The sequence below is a fragment of the Petaurus breviceps genome, unplaced genomic scaffold (assembly GCF_028583685.1).
Source record: "Petaurus breviceps papuanus isolate PSGF00001 unplaced genomic scaffold, PetGlider_PUasm1.0 98, whole genome shotgun sequence".
Lineage (NCBI taxonomy): Eukaryota > Metazoa > Chordata > Mammalia > Diprotodontia > Petauridae > Petaurus > Petaurus breviceps.
The window spans coordinates 15,575,499-15,600,000 of NW_027187460.1; the positions used below are offsets into that span (position 1 = coordinate 15,575,499).

Genomic DNA, 24,502 nt, shown 5'->3' on the forward strand with positions numbered 1-24,502 from the left:
TCCTCCTCTCCTTCTCCTTCTCCTCCTCTTCATCCTCCTTCTCCATCTCCTTCCTCTTCTTCCTTTTCTTCTTTTACTTCACAATAGCAATAATCCTGAATGCATAGGGTAGACTTGATTGATTATAATAGAAAGAAATGCAGTAGAGTAGGAACAATGGACTTGGGAGTCTGAAGTTCTAGATTCAAGTACTAGATCCACCATTTAGTATCATGCATTTAAAGTTAGAAGGGACCTAAAATATCATCTATTCCAATTCCCCGATTTTAGAAATTAGGAAACTGAGACCCCCAAAATGCTTATTGCTTTTCCCAAGGTCAGATAGATATCATGAGGCAGAGTCAAGCTTCCAAGTTCTCCACCTCCAAATATAACTCTTCCACTTCTCCCCTTCCCCAACTGTATCACATTGCCTTATCATTTTTTATGACTATTGGAAAGTCAATTAAATTGATCTTCAGCTTACTCATCTGTAAAATGAGAATATTAATACTTACATTAAAACCCATGATTCCTCATTGTCCTCAAATTCCATAGGTTTTTGTCTCATCAAATGTTGGATCATTTTTCTTTATTTTGCACTATTTATTCACAGATTCCTGAAATAATTTGCTAGATTTAGAGGCCTTTTCCCTTCCGTTTTTACTGTTTTTCTTATTGATTTGTCTATTTCTGTTCAAAGTCTTTGAGGTTTATTCTTCTTCAAATCTTTGGTACTTTTAATCATTTTCCCCTGACATTTTCCGTATCTCTCACTTTTTTATTGTGATTTTCTTGGGGGCTGGATGGCAAAGCATCTCAGCCTCCTTCCACACTGGGTAATTTCCTATTCACCAGTATAGATCTCTACCCCAAATGACTTTTCTGTGGTAAGAAGTGGCCCCAGCTCAATGCTATGCTCTTTCCTTCAGGCTTGATGAAGTGTGGGACAGTTCCCTTCACAAATGATATATTCTTACTTGTAGTCTGTCCCACTCCTTCTGTTCCTAAGTTCTCTGCCAGCAATGACAATTCAGAGCCTGTTTTCCCTGGCACCAGCAGGAAAGAGCTTTGCAGCACTGTTGCTTCTGTGTTGCAGCCTCTGGTAGACTTTTACTTCTGCAGGGATATGGCCAATATGGCTTCTGAGGCCTGAGAAAACTTCTGAAGCCTGGATCTGTGGTCTCCACAATGCTAGAAAGAGGGAGGGGGAGCCAGGGTGTAGGGTTGAGTTTTGATGTAAATCTGTGCTGTGTCCTTAGGTCTACCAGAACAATCTCAGTATAAGCAGCATGGGAGATGTGGAGGGAGTGTTGAATGAACTTAAGGTCAGTGAGTGTCAATTCCAGCAAGGTACAATGGGAGGAATAAATTCTACATGGTTGGGAAATGGGCCAAGGAATTTTATGGGCCCTCTTAATATTGAATTTTCACCTTCCAAGTCTAAAAGAAACCTGGAAGGGCATATAATGCTTTCCCCTTGAATAGACAGATGTTCCTCTTAAAAATTCAGGCAAATTCATGTTAGACCAAAGAAAAGGATAGGTTTCCATATGATACATGGAGATGAGACATCAGTAGCAACATCACAATAAAATCCAAATTGCATTGTTCTGCTAGTGCAGATGAAAAGCAATTCACACAATAGGGACATTTCTGGAGTTAATGGGAACAGGGAAAAAGAATTCCTGCCCAAGTGAAGACATGTTGATAACTCCAATACTATAAACAAAAAATCATAGTGGGAGAAGCATTCTTCTAAAGTGTTTACTGGGGGCAGCTAAGTGGTGCAGTGAATAGAGAACTGACCCTGGAGTAAAGAGGACCTGAGTTCATATCTTCCCTCAGACCCTCAACACTTACTAGCTGTGTGACCTTCCTTCTCCCCTCCAAAAAAATAAAGTGTTTACTCCTTGATTAAGAGTGTAGGTGAAGAGTTGAAAGGAAGAATTTTATGTTGTTTCTGCAGCTCAGAACAGCTGGGGATTCACACTCCTCAAGGAGGTGGTGAGTTTGCTGAATAGAGTATAGGGCTAAGCTCTTGTCCTCCTGTGCCTAATTACCTTCATAATAACATTAATCAAATTCAATGAGAGGGTGTATGATAAGTGCTTTGTAAATAAAGTGATATATAAACATCAATTGTTATTATTGTTATTGTTGCTGTCATCGTTGTGCCTAGCACATGGCAGGCTACTAATAAACACTTGTTGCCATGACCTTTTCTGTGCTTCTCCCACATCTTTCCCAGGAGGTATCAATGTCCTTATAATAATGACAGCAATGGTTCACATTTTGATAGCAATTAATGCTTTCTCTTAGACATCTCAAAGTGGAGGCATGTCTTGTAGACATTGGGAAGTAAGTCCAAAACTAAGCTCATTATTTTTCCTTCAAACCTCTTCCGCTGCTTCCCCCACTAACTTCCTAATTATTGTTAAGGTCACCACCATTCTCTCAGTCACTCATTCTCTAAACCTAGGTGTCATCCTTTACTCTTAACTTTACCTCATTCTCTATTCCTGTCTCTCACTCCCCAAGACCTGTCAATTTTGCCTTTGTAACAAATCTCATATATGCTACCTTCTTTCCTCTGATGCTGCCACCATGCTACTGTAGACCTTCATCATCTTACTGCCTGACACTCCAATAGACTGTTGGTTGGTCTTCCTGCCACAAGTCTATCCCCATTCCAGTCTATCCCCTACTCAATATCATATTAACATTCCTAAAGCACAGATATGACCATGTCACTTTCATACAGATTCAGTTAACTTCAGAGTTTCCATACCTCCGCTAGGATCAAAAATAGAATCGTTTGGCATTCAGGTTCCTTCACAGCCTGGTCCCCTCCTACTTTTCTCATCATCTTATACTTAACTGCCCCAAAACCTCACCATACACTCTGTGATCCAGTGACACTGGTCTCATTATTATTCCTTGAGCAAGATGCTTCATCTCCTGACTCTGGGAGTTTTCACTGGCTTTTTCCTTTGTGTGGAATAATCTCCCTCCTCAACTCTGCCTTCCAGCTTCCTTGGTTTCTTTCAAGACCCAACTAAAATCTCATCTTTTACAAAAAATCTTTCCTGAACTACTTTAATACTAGTGTCTTCTCTCCTTTCATTATCTCCAATTTATTCTTTACATATTTTGTTTGTACAGAGTCGTTTTCACATTATCTCCCCCTTTTAGATCACAAGCTCCTTGAGAACAGGAACTCTTTATTTTTCTTCCTTTTCTCCTTCCTTCCTTCCTTCCTTCCTTCCTTCCTTCCTTCCTTCCTTCCTTCCTTCCTTCCTTCCTTCCTTCCTTCCTTCCTTCCTTCCTTCCTTCCTTCCTTCCTATTTTGTTTTCCCTTTCTCCATCCTTTCTTCCTCTGTATATCCTTAGGACACAGCACAATGCCCAGAAAGTAGTAAATGCTTAGCAAATGCTTATTGACAAACTATTGACTTATTGCTTGGCAAAATTCTTCATAACAACCCAGTGAAATAAGAAGTCCAAGTATTATTAGCCTCTTTTTACAGATAGATACCACTCTGCCGTATCTGATCTCTACATCACGAGATTTTTATCTTTTCAGTCCAAACCATTCACTTTACAGATGAGAACACTGAGGGAGAGGACGAAGCAGAGGAAGTACCAGTCAGTGGATGGCAGATCTGACACAAGAACCCATGAATTTTACTTCTATTGTAACGCTCTTGGTACAACACTTTGGTAGAGATTTTGAATCAGGACTGGTTATCCCAGAATCTTAGAGCTACAAAGGGACTTGAAATTCCCATCATTTCACAGGAGGCAAATTAAACTTTTAAATTCTCAGAATATGAAATTGAATAATAATCAATATTCATGCCTTCACTTTTCATTGAAACCCTTCCCCCCCGCAAAGGAATAATTTGCAGTTTGTGTTAGAAGTATTTTCACAACCCCTGGCAGACATCAGACTGCTCCTTGAAGTTACTGACAGAGATATACAGTCCCACTTAAGATACAGGATCTTAGGGATGGGAAAGATGCTGGAGGTCATCTCCTACAATGCTCTCCTTCTGCAGAGGAGGAACTATGAGGTCCAGAGAAGAAAATGACTAAAAAGTACAGCTGGAAAAATAGTTGTGGTTGTTTTCAGTGTTCCTTGCTAGCTTGAACTCATTCTGAGCCTCAGCAACACTCACAGAATTGTGTCTCTGTTTTGTATCTCTTGAAGAAGCATGGAGCTAGCTGTTCCTATATACCATGATTATTATTATAGCCACTTTGTATCTCTTGTGTCTAGAAGCATCTACTCCTTTTCCCAGAGCACACATACAACCTAGAAACATGCCTAGCACTGCAACCCAAGGTGAATAAAACGATTATACTAAGAGCTGGGAGGGACCTTAGAGGACATATGCCCCCTCATTTCACAGAAGGGGATATTGGGGCTTAGAGAGACGAAGTGATTGACCCAGGGTTACATAGCCAGTAATATCTGAAGTAGTATTTGCAACATTATTTTTCTGTATTTCAAACATTCTTTAAGGTAAGCATCATACGTACTGGATTGAAGTCACGATAAATCTCCTTCCTAATTGTTCCTTTGCCTAGAGACAATATTCAAGTCACATATAACTTTCCTGACCCCTCAAAAGGTAGCATGGTTTTATAACATGTTGTGACTTATTATCACATGCCTAGAAGAATATAGGGATAAAGGGAACAATTAGGAGCTTAGGGCTATCTTGACAGAGCTAATTGCTTTCTTCTTATAGGTTTTAATAAATTCTTTGTAGCTAGGAGGTGCAGTGGAAAAGTGCTAGGCTTGAAGTCAGGAAGATGCATCCTCTTGAGTTCAAATTTGGTCTCAGACACTCACTAGCTGTGTCACCCTGGGCAAGTCACTTAACCCTGTTTGCCTCAATTTCCTCATCTGTAAAAAGAACTGGGAAGGAAATGGCAAACCACTACAGTATTTCTGCCAAGAAAACCCTAAATGGGCTGAAGAAAAGTCAAACACCACCGAAACTAGTAAACATGCAAGCAAGTCCACCATGAAAATATTCAATTTGTCTGACCATCAGAATCCTTTGAACCTACTAAGAGCAAACCATGAGATTTTAGACTTGACTAAGATCATACAAATAAGATCAATATTCAAACACAGGTCCTCTGATTCCTGGTTCGGTTTTCACTCTATACTTTCTCTCCCATCAACCTCACTGTCCCTTCTGGGCTTTCTCATTTCCTTTTCCTTTCAGTATCTCCTCTTTTTCCAAGGAGCTCAGCACTTTAATGTCTTGGAGTAACAACTTGTTACCCCTTTCAGAGATAGTTGCATTTTCAAAGTAACACTTGGGAGTAGGCAATGGTCAATCCAAAGGAATGCGGAGAGAATTTTAAATACAGTAGCACTAGAGACTGCAGTGAGAGGATTTGGGGAGTAAGTAGCTTCTCCATTATCCCTGATATTAATTTTGAGATTTCACTCTATTTAGTTATAAGATTGCACTTGAGTTCAAATCTGGCCTCAGACACTTAATGCGACCCTGAGCAAATCAATTAACCTCTATCTGTCTGAAGTTCTTCAGCTGTGAAGTAGGGATAAAAATACCTCTTACCTCATAAAGTTGCAGTGTGGAGCAAATGAAATAATATTCATAAAACTCTAAGCATGGTACCTAACACAAGGTAGGTGCTTTATAAATGCTTGTTCCATTCTATAATGGTAAATAAGGTCAATACTCTCGATTGACTCTCGATTTCTTCATTTGTAAAATGTGGCTAAAACCATTGAAATGAACTACCTCCCAGGTTTTTAGTGAAGCATCAATTGATAAATAGGAATTATTAAGTACTTACTTAAGTGCTAGGCAGTGTACAATCATGGAATTAAGTGATATTTAATCTTCACATGCATTGGGAGGCAGGATGGAAAATAAGCATTTATTTACTGTCTACATGTGCAAGGTACTGTTTTTTTTTTAAACAACTATCATTTTATTCTCTCAACAATACTGAGGTAGGTGCTGTTATTATTCCCATTTTGCAGTTGAGTAAAGTGAGGCAAATAGAGGTTAAGTACAAGGTAACATAGCTTAACACAATCTCTGAGGTCAGATTTCAACTCAAGTAGAGTGAATGTAAAAAAACATAAAATCACTTAAATATTTGTGTAAGCACACACTTTTACTCTCTTGGGAATGACTGAATAAAAGAGAACAATTAGTAACTTCTCTCACACTCATTTTGCCACCCTACACTAGGTAAGACAAATAAAGTGTGCTTACTCTTCTCTAGAGTCAACGTATCTTTTTTTTTCCAACTAATCCTTCCATGATTCTACCTTACCCACCCTCATGGGTAAGCATGCTTTATGCCTTAATATCACTTGCTGCTAGTCTATGTTCATGTTTAGACTAGATGGCTGCCAAGGTGCTTTCTAGTTTTAATATTCTATGATTCTGTGAAAGAAACATTTCATTAAGTTCAATGACCAAAACACATTTCTTAATTTTCTAGATTTCTCTTGGCAGTACTACCATTTGTCTATGCCATAAGTCTTAAAACCTCAAATTTATCTTTAAATACTCTATTTTCTTCTTCATTTTAGCTATTTCCTAACATATTTTTGATGACTGAAATCTACATGGGAAGCAGGGATTAAAATGTTTAGTTTCTCTGAAGGTCCAATGGATGGCCACATTTCCTAGGAATATCTCTTTCATTCATAATCTAGAACTCGAAAATTCCTTTCTCTAAGTATCCATCACTATTTGTGACTCATTACATTATTTCAGACATTTTATATTATGCATAATGATTATAGGCAGTCCTCCACTCTCCAAAATCTTGGTCCCTTTCAATGATATCATTGCTTACAATGTGTTGCTGGAAGATGAATCTGGGAGCTTCATTGGTCCTTTCAGTTATAGAATTCTGAATTTCTAGGGCTAAAGGGAACTCTATTTCAAAAGCAATTACAATTGAAACATGTTTTAAATCTAGAGATTATGGGGAAGGAGAGAAAAACTGAGCATAATATGAGGACAATTCCATCAAAGAAAAATGGGAGCTATCTAAAGTGACCAAAGTGGAGGTGCAAGTAACTAGCCATCTCAGATTTTTCCAAATATAAGCATAAAAAATGGTGGTAAGGTCAGGTATCAGAGGATGGATATATGAATGAGACCTTAGTATTGCAAAAGTTGTGTCTGAAACTCAGCATGATCCAAGGCTGGTGGGGAAAAACCAGAAGTAAAATTTTTCCTTTTTAAGTTCTATTGAGAGATAGAGGTTGGTTTAAGAATGGACATTACATTTTCTTAATGTTGGATGGGATAGTGATAAGAAAAAACAAAGCTAAAGTAGAACTAATCAATGATTATTTATTTATTTTAAAGCAACTGGGGTTAAGTAACTTGCTCAAGGTTACACGACCAGGTTTTTCTGGGTGGGTGCAAGTGTCTGGGCCCGGATTCGATCCCCCAGGTCATCCCAACACTGGGGCCGGTGCTCTTACTCGCTGTGCTACCTGGCCACCTGTAATGTAATACCAAGCAAAGGCAACTTCCCAGGTTCAAAATACCAGCATAGGTGCTCTCTATTTTATTCAGTAACAAACCCAGAACAGAGAAGATCAAAACATGACATCATTCCAAATACAGCATTTACTAAGTGTGATTAAATAATCTCCAAGTACTACCCCACCCCAGGACCTTCCAATCATTCAATCAATTACAAAGTCTCTGTTCTAAATACTTCTCCACCCCTAGGCTATACCTTAATTAAGTCCACCACAAAGCCCCTCTTCTCAAATGGAGATTAGTTTCCAAACATAAGGTCAAAAGTTCCCCACCCCTGGATCACAATTGAATCTACCCCAGAGTTACATCAAGTTTAAACACAGCACTTAATACCCAAATGGAGGTCTTTTCTTCATCTTGACTCGAGGCAAGTTCTCAGCAATCTTAGTTCCTGGGGAGACAAGGCTTAGCAAAGCCACAAGATACATTGCCAGTCCCTTCATGAATTTATCCTCTGTCTGTAGAACAGTCCTAGAACCCCTGAACACATTAGCAAAGCCCTCTCCCAGGATTTCTGTAAACATACAACAAGAAAATCCTTCTTCAGGGCTTCTGAACCAACAGAAAGGCTCCCAGACCCCTGCAACAACAGCACTGTCCTTCACCAGTGGACAGTATTCATTCTGTCTGCAGGACAGTCTCCAGACCCCTGCAACAACAGTACTGTCCCTCACCAGTGGACAGTATTCACTCTCTGTCTGCAGGACAGTCTCAGGCCTTCTTAACCAAATGCCAGGTTCCAGGACTTCTTCAACAGGACAGTCTTTCACCAGTGGACAAATCTGGCAAAATAACATCAAAACAGACAGACAAAGTACCAGCAAAACAGCCATGTCTCCTCAGTCCTTGGCAGCTCAGGGGGCAGGTCTCAAAAGTCCAGGGCAATTCAAAGCGGCCACCAGCAATTCTCTTAGTCTCTCTCTCTCCACGAGGTGCTGCTTCCAAAAAGATCTTCCGCCTCTCTCTAGTGTCTCTCCAAATCTACATCACCAGCTCCTCCCAGTTCAGGACTTTCTTTTCACACCAACAAGCCCATCCCACAGGTGGGATTAACAAACTCTGGGTTTTAACACAATCAATTTGAAAACCAAGCCAATACAGGGGGAATCTTTAAATGCCATTACTATCACACCACCCTTAAGCAATTGGGGTTAAGTAACTTGGTGAAGGTTACATGGCCAGGTGTTTCTGGGTAGGTGCTAAGTGTCTGAGCCCGGATTCAATCCCCCAGGTCATCCCAACACTGGGGCCGGTGCTGTTACTTGCTGTGCTACCTGGCCGCCCCAAATAAATGATTATTTAATCCTGTGGTTTTTTTTTTTTTTTGCCAAAGAGAATAGATTTAGGCTGCAGAAAAGAGAACAAAAATGGCTAATAGGGAAATGATACACAAGATGAATAAAACCATAATAAGAGAGTTCTTAGGGACACTTGAATTCAAGTCACCAGGTGCAGGTTAGCTGCATCCTTAGGCACTGAAAGGACTGCAGATGTGATTTCTGAGATATTATCAGTGATAGATGAAATATTATTGAGAATTACAGAGATAATATAGGTTTGGAGGACATATGTTTCCCAGTAAAAATAAAGTAGGAAATAGAAAAGTTTATAATCTGAGGGCAAGTGTGCTTGACCATGATGCTTGGGAAAATTCTAGAAATTTATCATTAAAGAGAGAGTTATCTTCTCAAAAAGAAAGTAGTTATTACAAATAGCCAGCAAGACTTCATCAAGAATGCATCATTTGAGATTAAACTGATACGCTCTTTATATCCTTGTATCATTATAACCTGACTGGGTTACTCATTTGGTAAATCAAGGAAATGTTGCAGATATAATTTAAATAGGTTTCACCTTTTTAAATTATTAAATTTATAAAAAATATTAATCTAGTTTTTAATTTAAAAAAATTATGCTATTCTTGTGGAAAACATGGAAGTAAGTAGGCTGAAGGATAATAAAATTAGAGAACTACGATCAGCTGAATGACCAGGCTCACAAATTTGAGGTCAACGTGGCAGGTGGTCTCCAGTGGAGCCCTACAAAGACCTGCTCTTCAACCCTCTGTTTGCTAATATGTTTATCAATGGCTTGGATAAAGGCATGGGAAACAAGCTTATCAAATATGGAAGGAATAATTAATACATTAAGATCATAGATTTGGAGTTGGAAAAAAAATCTTTTTTCTTGACAGATCCTCACTTGACAGATGGGGAAATTTAAGCTCTAGGAAGATTAAGTGACTTATCATGGCTAGTTAGAGGTAGAGTTTGGGTTCAGAGTCAGACTCTTCAAATCTAAATCTAGCACTCTTTTACTGCACCCTGTCTTCAGGATGACAGAATTAGAATATAAAAAGATCTCCACAGACTAGATCATGGGGTTGAATCTAATAAAATCCAACTTGGTAGTGATCCACCTACAGTTTTACTCTTATTTAACAAGTACGAGATGGTAGTGGTGTGAGCTAGAAGTGTAACTAAAAAAAGATCTTTGGTACTAGTGGACTCCAAATTCAGTATGAGTTAGCAGTGTAATGGCAGCAGTCAAAAACAAATAAACAGACACACCCTAATGTAATCTTGGGGCTGAATTAAGGAAGTATAGATTACAATAAAAAGTAATGTTCTTGCTGTACTCTTCTCTGGTCAGATCATGCCTGGAGCATTGTATTCACTTCCAGGTATCACAGTTTGGAATGGACATTGATAAGTTGGGTAGCATCCAGAGCAAGGCACACAGGGTATTGAAAGGTCTTGATTACATGACATATAAGGACCAATTGAGGGAATTGGGGATGTTTAACTTGGAGAAGCAAAGTCTTAGGGGATGGAAGAATTATCTTCAAGTATTAAAGCATAAGAGAGGTTAAACTTCTGTTTAGCTACAGGGGTTTGGGATTGGGAGTATTTGGTGGAAGTTTCAAAGAGGCAAATTTAAGCTTGATGTTAGGTGCAAAAAACCCAGCTTCCTAAAAGTAAAGCTATTCAACGGTGAAATGGGCTGCCTCAAGAGGTGGTGGTTCTTCTTTATTGGAAACCTTTAAGTAGAGATTGGATAACCACTCGGGAATTAGTCTGTAGTGGGAATTCTTTTCTAGGTAATGGGTCTTAAGATTAGATGACTACCAAGAACCCTTCCAACTCTCAAATTCTGTGAAAACCAATTTTATCACCATGAAAGTGATCAAAGCAAACTTAATCTCCTGGATTCCTATAAGTGGTCCTACCAAGCTCTCACACTCTAAGGCTTGAAACTTTGGGTTGATCTTTGCTTGATCTCTTTTCTTTATCTCTCTTTTCTCTCCCACTCCTTAACATACACATAACTTTGAATTCTTGGCATATATTTAGTGACCAATACCTCTCCTCAAAGCAGAAACCACAATGTTCACTAGCTCTAAGCATCCATGAAAAAATGGTGTTGCCTAGGAATTCTACTTTTATTGAGGAATTCTTACTAAGCCTTTGTAATGAGGCAGACATGTACCATGGAAATGCTAGGGTGTAAGAGTAGGATGACTGGGTCCAGAGTAAGGAAAGACCTAGGTTCTTATCTTGCTTCTAACAATTATTGATTGTGTGTCTGTGGGCAAATAACTTTATCTCTAAGAAATTGATTTTTTTAGCAGCAAAGTGCCAATAATAATGCTTCTAGCACCTTTGTGGCAGGGCTTTCTCCAAGTCAACTAGCATTTGTTAAGTGTTTACTATATGGCATGGGCTAGGCTAAGTGCTGGGGAGATAAAGAAAAGCAGAAAACAGAACCCAAACCAGTCCTTGTCCTCAAGAAGTTCACATTTGAATGGATTAAAATCAATGAAATTATGTATGTAATGTAACCTGAAAACATAAAGGACTATGGTTATGTCAGTTATTATTGTAGGTATATTTCATAAAGAATCACATTATTTTAATTTTTTGAATGAGAAAATTGGATCCTCGTTAGGTCAATTACATGAAAATTAACAATTATCACAACTAAAAGAGAGAAAATTGGCTAAAAAGCTTATGCTGTGGTCCAGAAAGAAAAAAGGAAGACTAAATGCATATCTTGGCAGATTAAAACAATGCAGCTAATTAAAAAGCCCTCTTTGAATGAGTTTAGAAACTGGGAATCCAAGTACAATTAAGGTAATAAAAACGGCCTCATTGTTTCTGAGCTTAGTGAAAAGTGTTTTTTTCCCTTTACTAATTTTGTGTTGTTTTTTTTTAAATGTCGCCTCAGCAAAGGTGCTTTTCAAATTAACTCAATTGTTTTCTGAATGCAGGAAAAGTAAAAAGAAACAAAAAAAATCTTCTGAAATCCTCAAACTTTTCACTGTATTGATTCAGGTTGCTGCTCTAACAATTCAACCACTGACTAATTTACAGACTGAGGCTAGAACATAAAGACATATGGATCATCAGAGACCAGATAACTCAGACCCTTTCCTGGTCAAGGTTCTATATTACTGGCAAATGATTAGCGAAACACCTACTATAGACTACCAAGTTGCATTTGGAAGGTGAAATACGTGGGTGAATGATTTTGTAAGATTGGGTTTCGAAAATTAGTGGGTGGGGAATTCTCTTTCATCTGTATCTTTACAAGTATATTAATTGATCCTTTGACCATAGGTTAATGGAATCTCAAAGTTTGAAAGAAAACATTTACAATGCTTCATATACTAACAAAATATTGAGTGTGTTATTCATTACTGCTTTGGATTATGATTTCTATATTTGGAACATAGGATGTTAGATCTAGATGAGATCTCAGAATATAGAATGTAGGAATGCAGGTTAGACCATGGTACATAGTATGCCAGAACTGGAAGGGACCATAGAGATCTCTTTCCTATCATTTTACCAATGAGGAAACAGCCTTTGTGATATCAAATGACTTCCCAAAGGTAATAAGGCTAACAAAATGTCAAACTTCAAGACTGATGTTCATTCCACTGCCTATGTCTTTTTTATCTGGCCAAGGTCTACATTTATTCATTTAGGGCAGGCTGCAATGTCTTTTGTATGTCTTTTAGCATCCTTGGTGAAGCCTTGCTGTTTGACATACGATGCTGGAACTTGGAGAAACCTGCAGAGAGATACAATCTCAGCAGAGGCCCTGACAGTCAGTGACTGGGATGAATACTGGTTTCAGTTTGAACATTGCTTAAATAGAAAGAGCAATAAATGGGTAATTAGGGAATCTAACTTTGAAACAATTAGCTCTTAACCTTTCTGAGACTCAGTGTCCACCCCTTTCAAATGGTAGCTAACTGGCACAGCAGATAGATCTTTGGGACTGGAGTCAGGAAGACCTCAGATCAAATAAAGTCTTTCATTTCAAGTTAGTATCTTTTGGGAGGCAGATAGGCTATGAAGTGGACAGAGCACTGGACCTGGATTCAGGAAGACTCTTCATCATGAATTCAAATGTGACTTCAGATACTTATTAGTTATGCGACTATGGGCAAATCACTTAACCTTGTTTGCCTCAGTTTCTTCATCTGTAAAATAAACCAAAGAAGGAAATGGCAAACCACTCCACTATTTTTGCCAAGAAAACCCCAAATAGGATCACAGTGAGTTGGATATAACTGAAATGAACAACACCAACTACCGCCAACAACAACTAATAACCACCACCAACAACAATAATAACAACAACTAACCACTACAATGAATGTCATTTGCACTGAACTAATGTCCTAATTCACTAAACTAATGTGATGCAATGACAGCTAGGAGATGCAGTGAATAGAGTGCTAAAACTGGAGTCAGGAATATCTGTGTTCAAATCCTGCCTCAGATATTTACTAGTAGTGTGACCCTGGGCAAATCACTTAACCTCTGCTTGACTCAGTTTGCTCAACAGTAAAAAAGAAGATTATTAACAGTGTCAGTTGCTTAGTGTTATTGTACACATCAAATGAGATATTTGTAAAGTGCTTGGCATGTAGCAGGTATTTAGTCAATGCTTTACCCTCCTTCTTCCAATGAGTGGTTTGGCCCAGTTGATTTCTAATTTCCTTCCCAAAATTTCCAAAACTAGTTTTCTATATTCTATGTATTAAAATTCCAATATTCCATTTATGAAGGTCTCTTACACCTCTAACATCTTGTGTTTCATGGTTGCTTCCTGCTCTAACAATTTTTCATTATTCTGTGATCTTGTAAGTTTCCTTCCTGGTTCTGACATTCCACATCTAAGTTCTCTTCATGCTCTAACAGTGTGTGCTCTAATATTTTCCTCCTTACTTACTTTACAAAGTGACCAGCATGGTGATATGCTCAAAATAGGCACTCAATGAGGTATTGTTGACTGGACTTTTCCTCATTAAATAGACAATTATATATTATAACCTGTTATTCTGAAAATCTAGAACCTATTAGCAATGGTGTATATCTCATGAGACAAGGTTGACATGGACCAAAGCTCACTAGCTTTGAGGATGCGACTTACTGTAAAATAAGACACATTTCTAAATGCAACTCCAGTGATCAGGGAAATAAATTAGATCCCAGAATCTCTTTTGCTCTGGATAATAGCTCATTCTGGGAAGTCATTAACACAGTAAATCACTCTCACAACTGCTAATGTTATGAAGGCTTTTTGCTTACCTTCCTTTGATTCAGCCTGTCATCAATTAGTTCAGTGATATTTACATAAATATCTCAATTTGGGGGCTGGGGACAGGATTGTCCATCTGTTTCACGAAGGATTTCATTAACAACGCCTTGCCAAGAAAGGAGGAATCAATCTTTTTCAGTATTAACCTTTCCCATTAGATATATTTTAAGTGTGCTGTTCACATATTTTGTGATGTAGACAGAACCTGCTAGAAATTTTGGAGATGGGGAAATTATGTTATTTAGAAATAAAAACAGGATTTATATGAACAACTTATGTGGCATAATAGAAAGATGGCTAATATTGAGACCTAGGTTCAATTCTGGCACAGATATTTATAAACTATGTGACCACTGGTAAAAAATTTATCCTAAATTAATTCCTACCAGCCTCAATCTCCTTATCCATAAAATGGGGGTAGCAATACTTGCCCTACTTGCTCCATAGAGTATTGTGTGGGTCTTTTTCTTTATAGACCTTCCTATACTATAGAAATGTGAACTGTCAACTTATTTTTACTAATTTTTTGAAGACATTCAGATAGAAATGACCCCGTGAAAAGTGTGTCTCCAGCTATACAAGTACAAAAATAAGCAAATAAGATAGTCCTTTCTCTCAAGGAGCTTACTTTGTAATGATAGAAGGCAATAAATAAATAGGAAAGTGGAACTTGGGGCTAAAGAGGCATCACAGCAACAAGATGGGGGAAAAATGGAGAGGAGGTCTGCCTCATCTCCCATAATATGATGAAAGTTCACCTATCCAATTAAGGAAGGCAGGGACAGAGTCCAATGTTCCTGTGGTAGGGAGATGAATATGGTGACTCATGAGCAGAAGGCATGGTGATGACATAGCTATGACATGGTCATGATGACATGGCTTGGGACCCTGAAATATAAGGCAAAAATCTTGCCTATCAGTGCCCAGAGATCGAGGGCATGAATCCAATTCTCCATTGAGTGAAAATGATAGCCTGAGAGTAGAACACAGTACAGGGAAAACCAGGAAGGATAAAATAAGCACACTGGGATCAGTTTCGACTTATATTCTTTCCATTAATATTTTGTAGTCATTGCATATATTATTTTTCTGAACTTGTTTCCTTCCCCTCTGTATCTGTTCATATGTTTTCCCATGCAGATTCATTTTTAATGGTATCAAAATATTCTATTGCATTTATGTAGCATAATTTATTTATTTGGATCATTCTATTTTTAAAGTGGGCTTTACAGAACTGTAACCTCAGCCAGAAGGAGTGATTCTAATTGTGAGCATTTCAGTCACCATGAAACATGAAAGATTGTGAGGGAGATATGTCTGGTTGAGGTTTGGGGCATACCTCACACAATACTATAAAGTTAGCTATCTCCTGTGGTTTCAGATGTGCCCTGGCCTGATGGTGCAGCTGTATCTGGGAAGCCTGGGAATGCTTAATTTAGTAATTAAGTAGGGGAATGGGGAATGGACACAAAGAATGATGAGAAATAAGAGTGATAATTTCACTTAAAATTCCAGAAGATTGCTTGTCTCAGATTTTGAGCCCCAGCTTGATCACTTACTATATGTATGAATTTGAATAAAACATTTTATTTATATGGTAAGGGTCATAACTAGAAATTTTAGGGCACAATTCAGTTGAGATGGGAGTGAAGACTCCAAGAAATTTTTGGGTCACTTCTGGAGAGGTGATGGCATGGAAATCAAAGAAGGAGTATATTTATCGGGCATTTTTCTGGTACTCAGTTACCTGATCTACAAAATGGGAATAACAATATTTATATTACCTACTTTACTGGGATAATTTAGGATCAGGTGATCTAAGATATGTAAAACCTCTTATAACCATAAAATGTTACAGAAATGTTAACTGTTTTCTTTCTTTGGACTAAGTAGACTTCCTTCATATCTATTTCATTGTGTCTGCCATTCCTTAACACTTCATATCCAATTACAAAGGTTTCATTATCTTGGGAAAAAGCTATAGGCGAGAGTAATGATTATTGTGTCAGTTGATTTAGATTGATTCTTTTTTTCTTTGTTTTTCAGAGAATGTACTGTAAGGGTGGGTGATTATATTAAACACACACACACACACACACACACACACACACACACACTTCTATCCTTAAAAACAAACATACCAAAAAAGTATATTAGAGAGTGACAGTAATGATACAGGAGCAATGCAGGAAGCATTGGCCCAGAAGGATTGAGGGACTTGGCTGGCCACCCACCCCCTGTCATGATTTGCAGATTTTGCCAACCCCCAAGTTGTAAGTACCCAAGTACACAATTGAAAGGATTTTAATTCTCTGTTTCTCCTTATGCAAAAGACTGTAAATTTCACCCTAAATGAAATTCCTCCTCTCACAATACTCCCTCTTCAACTGTATGTGACACTTTCCCCCCTTGGCTTATTGATATAGAACATTGTATGTCAGAGCTAGAAGGAACTTTAGAACAGAAAACAGAAAGCAAGAGCTGGAAGGAAATTTATAACATGAGATGTTGTCACATAGAATGTTACATCCAAAATATAGGAGGAATATTAGAACACTGAACATTAGAGTTGGAAGCCTCATACACCTAGAATATGGAAGCTGATTTGTCCTTAGAACTGGCCTATTCTGAACCCAGACACTCTAGCTCATTCATATTTTATACTCAGGGTATCTTCTTGTTATCACTGAAACTATAATTGGAATATGAGTCTGGAAGTACCTAGCCTATTCAAAAGGAATAGTAAACAAGAAAGTGAGAAACATTGTAATTAAGAAAATATACACAAGTGAGGAAAACTGGAATGTCAGAGCATGATGGATAGCCTTTGAATAAAGATTAATTAAGGCAGTAACTAGACCAATTTTCATCACAGATGAAATTTTCTACAAACCTTCGGGACAGAAGGAGGAAATAGGTGATTTTCATGAAATAGAAAGTAATGATGGCAGTGACCAAGAATCACTCCAATTATTCAGCTCTTTATCAGGGCTCTTTTTATTCCAAAAACAGATAACTAATAACTCTGAAATTGTCTTAATGATACCTTAATATAATATTATGTTTCAAAAAGTAGACTAAGTCACAAGTGGAACTGAAATTCTGAATAAGGTCTTGATAAACAAAAAGGAGCCAGTTGCTGAAGGAGAAAATGTGGGAACTTTCAGTAATGGAGCTGATGATTCTTTGGTTTGTTATAAAGAAGAGGAAAATTTTCATAGTGCATCACTGGGCCTATGTACTAAGTCCCTCCAGCTTGTCTTCTTCAATTAGCCTTAAAGGACCAAGGGCCTTCCATGTTAGGATGTGATATCCAAGGAAGACTTTATTAGAGGAATAATAATCCACTAAATTTCTATGTAGTTTTAATGATTTCCTTCTCTCACATGTTACTTTCTCTGCTTTCCTTGCAAAGTACTCTTTAAAATTAGTATGATTATAGTTATCTCCATTTTACAGATGGGTTAATTGGGGCTCTGGAAGGTTAACTAATTTGTCCAGGGTTACTCAGTGAGAAATAAGATGAAGTCAGATTTGGCAGGATTTTGAATTTCAGAAAGAATAGCTCAAACTGGAAATCTGCTTTTTATATGTTTGTTCATTGGAGTGACAGGGACTCAGAGAATATTATATTTGGCAGGTTCCTTAAAGATCATCTTGTTCAGGGGCTCTTAACTGGGATCCCATGAACTTGCTTTGTTTAAAAAAATTGAAAACTATATTTCAATATAAGTGATTTCTTTTATAATCATATATTTTATTTTATGCATTTAACTGTTTTTATTCTGAGGAGCCCATCAGCTCTATCAGACTGCTGAATGGGTCCTTCCTTGATGCAGAAAAGGTCAGGAATCCTTGGGTTCTTCAAAATTCTTCATATGTCATGAATAAAGCTGTTTGAAGATTTATGTGGCCCTGATATTCAGGATGGATTGGTGAGTGAAGAAATTCAAGTGAGAGAAAATTAGCTAGGTGACAAGGATGTTTTCTTTTATCCTCATCTTTTTTTTTTTTGGCAGGAACATTTTCACTGCAGCTTTCCTTTTTCTTCTTCAGCTGAAGACAAATGCTTTCTTATCTGTTCTCTGTTCTTTAGAGGATGATATTTGTAATACAGTGTTCATGGTCTGCTTTCCTGAATTTCAGTCTCTGCCTGTAGTCCCCAAGATGACTGTACATGGGACTCTCCTTGTCTCTGGGGAAAGGTTAATGTGTCTTCTCCTCCTGACAAAACCTTAGTAATTCAAACCTTAGTGAAACAGATGGACAATTGTATCCAATAAATAAAGATGTTACTGTAAATATCACTGAACTAATTGAAGCTCTGCTGAACCCAAAGAGAGAAAACGAGATATGTACATGATGTTAACAGCCAGGGATATAATTTACTGCAGTAATGGCATCTCAAAGCAAGTCACTATCAGGAGGACAAAGATCTGGGATCTAATTTATTTCCTTGATCAGTGAAGTTGAAGGGGAGAATGGCAAACAGAGCATATCACCTGGTAAATGATGCATCTTATAAATAGCTCAGCAAAGGCAGGAAAACAAAGGCGATTCAATGTATACTTTGTTTCCCCAAAGATAGGATGGAATATCCCTTTATCGTTTAAATGTTTCAATCATGTTCAGGACTCATTTCAATCAAATGATGATGATGATGATGATGATAGCAACAACAAATATTTATATAGTGTCTACTGTGTAGCAGGCACTGTGCTAAGCTCTTTACAATTACTATATTAATATCTCATTTTCTCTTCACAACAGCCCTGGGAGGTAGGTGCCATTATTATCTCAATTCTACATATAGAAAGTGCTTAATTTATAATATTAACTGAATGATTGAATGAAGAAGCCGCAGTAAGAACCAGACCTGAACTCATAATACACACACACACACACACACACACACACATACACACACACACACACACACACACATATATATCTTTGTTATCACACTTAACACAAAAAATGTGACCTTGGGCAAGTCAACCCCAATTGCCCCTCCAAAAAAAAGGAAAAAATTTGCAAAGGACTTTAAAACTCTTATCCCACTTGATCCTCACAACGACTCTGGGAGGTAGGTGCTATAATTATAGGGGCAGCTAAGTGGAGCAGTGAATAGAGCACCAGCCCTGGAGTCAAGAGGACCTGAGTTCAAATTCGACCTCAGACACTTAAAACAAAAACTAGCCTTGAGACCCTGGGCAAGTTACTTAACCCCAATTGCCCTCCGAAAAGCAAAACAAACAAAAAAAAACAACCTCCCCCCCCAAAAAACTATATCTTTGTATCTTAATTTGGGCTATGGCCCTCTTCTCTTAAAGACAGAATCCCTCCATTCACCCTCCCTTACCCAGGCCATTCCTTAATTGCTGGCAATTGGCCTGCCCTAGGGTGGGGTATGATAGAAATATGATAGAAGCAAATATGAGAAAATTTGAGGTGACTGTAGTTTCTTTTTTTTTTTTTGGTATGTTACACCTTTTAATGGTTTTCTGAGAAGAATACATAAGTTCTTGTTCTGGCAAAGATAAAAAAAAGGCAAAGAAGTTAGTTTAGAACTACTGCTAATTCTTTTACAGCTAGAAATTGGCTTGACATATCCTGTTACTTTTTTTTTCATTTTTCAAATGCTTTATTAACTTCTGATTTACATCATTAATTTCCACCAGATTTTGAGTTCCAAATTTTCTCCCTGTTTTTCCCCTACCCGCCACCCCAAAATAGCAATCCCACAGGATATCCCTTCCTCCAATTTGCTCTGTCCCATATATTCTCCTATACCCCCTTCGACTTTTCCAGTAGGGCATGGTGAATCTCTATGCTCCAGTGCCTGTATATCTTATTTCCCAATTACATAGAAAATATTATTAATAATAGTATATATAATTTTAAAGATTTGATTTTAAAACTTTGAAATCCAGATTCATTCCCTTCCTCCCTTGTCACCCACCCTTACTGGGAAACTAAACAGTTCAGTATAGGTTGCACATGTGTAGCTAATGCAAAACATTAACAGAGTAGATATATTGTAAAAGACTGACTATATTTACCTCCCTCCTATCCCACCTCCCACTTGTTCTATTCTCTACTTTGATCCTGTCCCTTTTCAAAAGTGAGTGCTTCCAACTTCTCTTCCCCCCAGCCTGCCCTCCCTTCCATCATTCCCCCTCTCATCCCCTTCCCCCCTACTCTCCTGTAAGGAGAGATACCCTATTTAGTGTGTATTACATTCCCTCCCTGAGCCAAATTCAGTGAGAATAAGGTTGACCCCTTCCCTTTTGCCTTCCTATTCTTTGCCTCCATTGTAATCATTTCCCCTTGCCTCTTCTATATGAGATAGTTTACCCCATTCTGTCTCTCCCCATCTCCTCACATTATATTCCTCTCTCACCTCTTAATTTCACCTTTTAAGTATCATCCCGTCCTATTAAATTGGTCCTGTGCCCTCTATCTAGGTATACCTGTAAACATATATATGCCATTCACATATGTATTCATATGCCTGTATACCATCCGTGTGTGTGTGTGTGTGTGTGTATATATATATTCCTATTCCCTTCAACAATTTTCATACTGAGAAAAGTTTCATCAATGACAATTATCATTTTTCCATGTAAGAATGTTAATAGTTCAACTTTGATAAGTTCGTTATGATTTCTTTTCCCTGTTTGCCTTCTCAAGCTTCTCTTGCTTCTTGTATCTGAATGTCAAATTTTCTATTCAACTCTGTTTTTTTCAGCAAGAATGCTTGAAAGTCCTGTATTCCACTGAATGACCATATTTTTCCCTGAAACATGATACTCAGTTTTGCTGGGTAGGCAACTCTTGGTTTTAATCCCAGCTCCTTTGCCCTCCGGAATATCATATGCCAAGCCCTTCGATCCCTCAGTGTAGAAGCTGCCAGATCCTGTGTTATCCTGATTGTGTTTCCACAATATTAAAATTGTTTCTTCCTGTCTGCTTGTAGTATTCTCTTCTTGATCTGGGAATTCCGGAACCTGGCTATAATATTCCTAGGAGTTTTCTTTTTGGGACCTTTTTCAGGAGATGATCAGTGGATTCTTTCAACCTCTATTTTGCCTTCTGATTCTAAAACATCAGGGAAAATTTCCTTGAGAATTTTCTAGAGGATGATTTCTTGGTTCTTTCTTTGATCATGGCTTTCAGGTAGTCCAATAATTTTTAAATTATCTCTCCTGGATCTATTTTCCAGGTCAGTGGTTTTTCCCATGAGATATTTCACATTGCCTTCTATTCTTTCATTTGTTTGGATCTGTTTAACATCATCTTGATTTCTCATAAAGTCACTAGCTTCCCTTTGCTCCATTCTAAATCTGATGGAATGATTCTCCTCATTGAGCTTTTGAGATTCTTTTTCCATCTGGCAAATTTGCCTTTTTAAGGCATTCCTCTCCTCGTTGCCTTTTTGAGCCTCTTTTGCCATTTGAGTTAGTCTGTTTTTTAAGGTACGATTTTCCTTAGTCAGGCTGTTGACTCTCATTTCATAATTTTCTTGCATCAGTCTCATTTATCTTCCCAATTTTTCTTCCACTTCTCTTATCTGCTTCTTAAGGTCCTCTATGGCCTGTAACCCGGTCGTATTTTCCTTTGAAGCTTTTGGTTCAGGAGTTCTGACTTCACTGTCTTCCTCCTGTTCCATGCTTTGAACCTTTTTGTCCCCCAAATAGGAATCTAATGTTGGACTCTTCTGTTTGTTTTGCTTCCTTTGCCTGGTAATGTTGCCCCTAAGTCACTTGACCCCTGGGCTTTTTGCCACAGTAGGACTCTGCCACCAGACAGGGGAGCTTCTGTTCCAAAAGCTGGAGTTTTCTCAGCTGCCTGAGGTATTAGTTGGGTGTCCTCTCTGAAGCCTCCTCACACTCTGGCAAGCTGGTCACATACCCCAGGACCTCCACCATAGACTGCAATCCAGATCCAAGCAGGTTAAAGCAAGAGTGATTACCCCTCAGACTGCTTGCTTGGTACCCCTACAGTCTGCAGGCAAGGAGCTGAAGCTGCAATGTGGTGCTGGCTGTGCCAGCATCTCAGTGGCTTCTCACCCTGGGGTCAAAAGCCAATGCTCTCCCGACCACTGGTCCCATAGTCCACACTGCACTGACCTCTCACTTTGTCCTTTGCATCTATGTGTCGATAATTCTGGATCACCAGAGCTGCTGGTGATCTGGAGACCCTCCAGCCGGCAGCTGTTCAGGCCTGCCCTGGGGCTAAAACCTCCAGCTCATGTGGGCCTGGGCTCAGCTCCCAGAGTGCTGTGCTGGCTGATTCCTGCCAGCTTGCTGGGCTGTACTCAGCGGGAGGTTAGCTTCTCTTTGTCATTTTGTGGGTTTTGTAGCTCCAAAGTTTGTTCAGAGTCCCCTTTTACATGGATTGTGGAAGGTGGAAACTGGAGCCACATGGAGGTCCTGTTTCTACTCTGCCATAATGACTCCGCCCCTGGTGACTGCGATTTCTAAGAAATGGAATAGTATTGATAGATAATCTTCAAGGTCCCCTCCAACTCTCAATCTGTGATTATTATGGTTCTTTATGAACACATTTATTTGGAAGCAATTAGGTTGGGTGCAATGGAGAAAATGATGTCTACATTCTTTTTTTTTCTTTACTTTTTTTCTTTCCTTAATTTGTTTGTTTACTTTTAGTTTACAAGATTCAATTCCACAATTCCTTGAATTTCAAATTCTGTTCCCCACCCTCCCCTCCATGGTGGCATACAGTCATGTATAGGATCTGTAAATACTTTCACATTAGACATTAATCAGGTTATAAAGACAGATTGTATCAGATGGAATGAAAAATGGTAAAGAGGAAATAAAACCAAACAAGAAAGGAAACAGATAAGGTAGTTTGCTTCAATCTGGACACAAACTCAGTTCTTTCTAGTTTTTTCTCTGAATGTAGACATCTCTCTCCATCATGAGTCTTTTGGGATTGACTTATATCACTGCATTGCTGAGAAGAGCCCAGTTTATCAACGTTGGTCATCACACATACATTGTGTCTGTAATTGTCTACAAATTTCTCCTGGTTCTACTCTTCTCACTCAGCATCAGTTCATATAAACTTCTCCAGGTAAATATGAAGTCCATCTGCTTCTTGTTTCTTATAGCACAATAGTATTCCATAACATGCATATACCACAACTTGTTCAGCCATTCGCCAATTGATGGGCACCCCCCTAATTTCCAGTTCTTTGCCATCACAAAAAGAGCTGCTATAAGTAATTTTGTACATATAGGTCTATCTCCCACTTCTATGATCTCTTTGGGATATAACCCTATAAGTGGTGTTGCTGGGTCAAAGGGTATGAAATTATTTTTAGCCCTTTGGGCATAATTCCAGATTGCTCTCCACAAAGGTTGAATCAGTTCACAACTCCACCAGCAATGCATCAATGTTCCAATTTGCCCACATCCTCTCCAGAATTTGTCATTTTCCTGTTTTGTCATCTTAGCCAATCTGACTGGTGAGATGTGGTAACTCAGAGTTGTTTTGATTTGAATTTCTCTAATCAATAGTGAATTAGAGCATTTCTTCATGTACTTATAGATATCTTTAATTTCTTTCTCTGAAAACTGCGTGTTCATATCCTTTGACCATTTATCAATTGGGGAATGACTTGTATTCTTATAGATTTGACACAATTCTCTGTATATTTTAGAAATGAGTCCTTTATCAGAGATAAGTTGTAAAAATTCTTTCCCAATTTCCCACCTCCCTCTTAATCTTGGTTACATTGGCTTTGTTTGTACAGAAGCTTTTCAATTAATGTAATCAAAATTATCCATTTTGCATTTTATAGTGCTCTCTAATTCTTGTTTAGTCATAAAGTCTTTCCCTCTCCACAAATCCAACAGGTAAACTATTCCTTGTTTTCTGAGATTGCTTATAGTATCAACCTTTATAATTAGAACATGCACCCATTTAGACTTAATTTTGGTATATGGTGTTAGTCTATGACCAGTTTCTTTCATACTCTATTCCAGTTTTCCCAGCAGTTTTTGTCAAATAGTGAGTTCTTATCCCCAAAACTGGGGTCTTTGGGTTTATCAAACAATGGATTACTATAGTCATTGACTGCTGATCTATTCCATTGATCCACTCCTCTATTCCTCAGCCAGTACCAAGTAGTTTTGATGACTGCTGCTTTATAATATAGATTGAAATCTGATATAGCTAGTCCACCTTCCCTAGCATTTCTTTTCATTATTTCCCTTGATATTCTGGACCATTTATTCTTCGAAATGAATTTTGTTACTATTTTTTTTAGCTCTATAAAGTAGTTTTTTTTTTTTTGGGAAATTGATGGG

General features: G+C 38.2%; 1 pseudogene; it reads left to right on the forward strand.

The window, feature by feature from the left end:
- The first annotated feature begins 916 nt into the window (after positions 1–916).
- LOC138156024 (CD9 antigen-like) overlaps positions 917–24,502 on the forward strand; it is a 133,557-nt pseudogene continuing 109,971 nt past the window's right edge.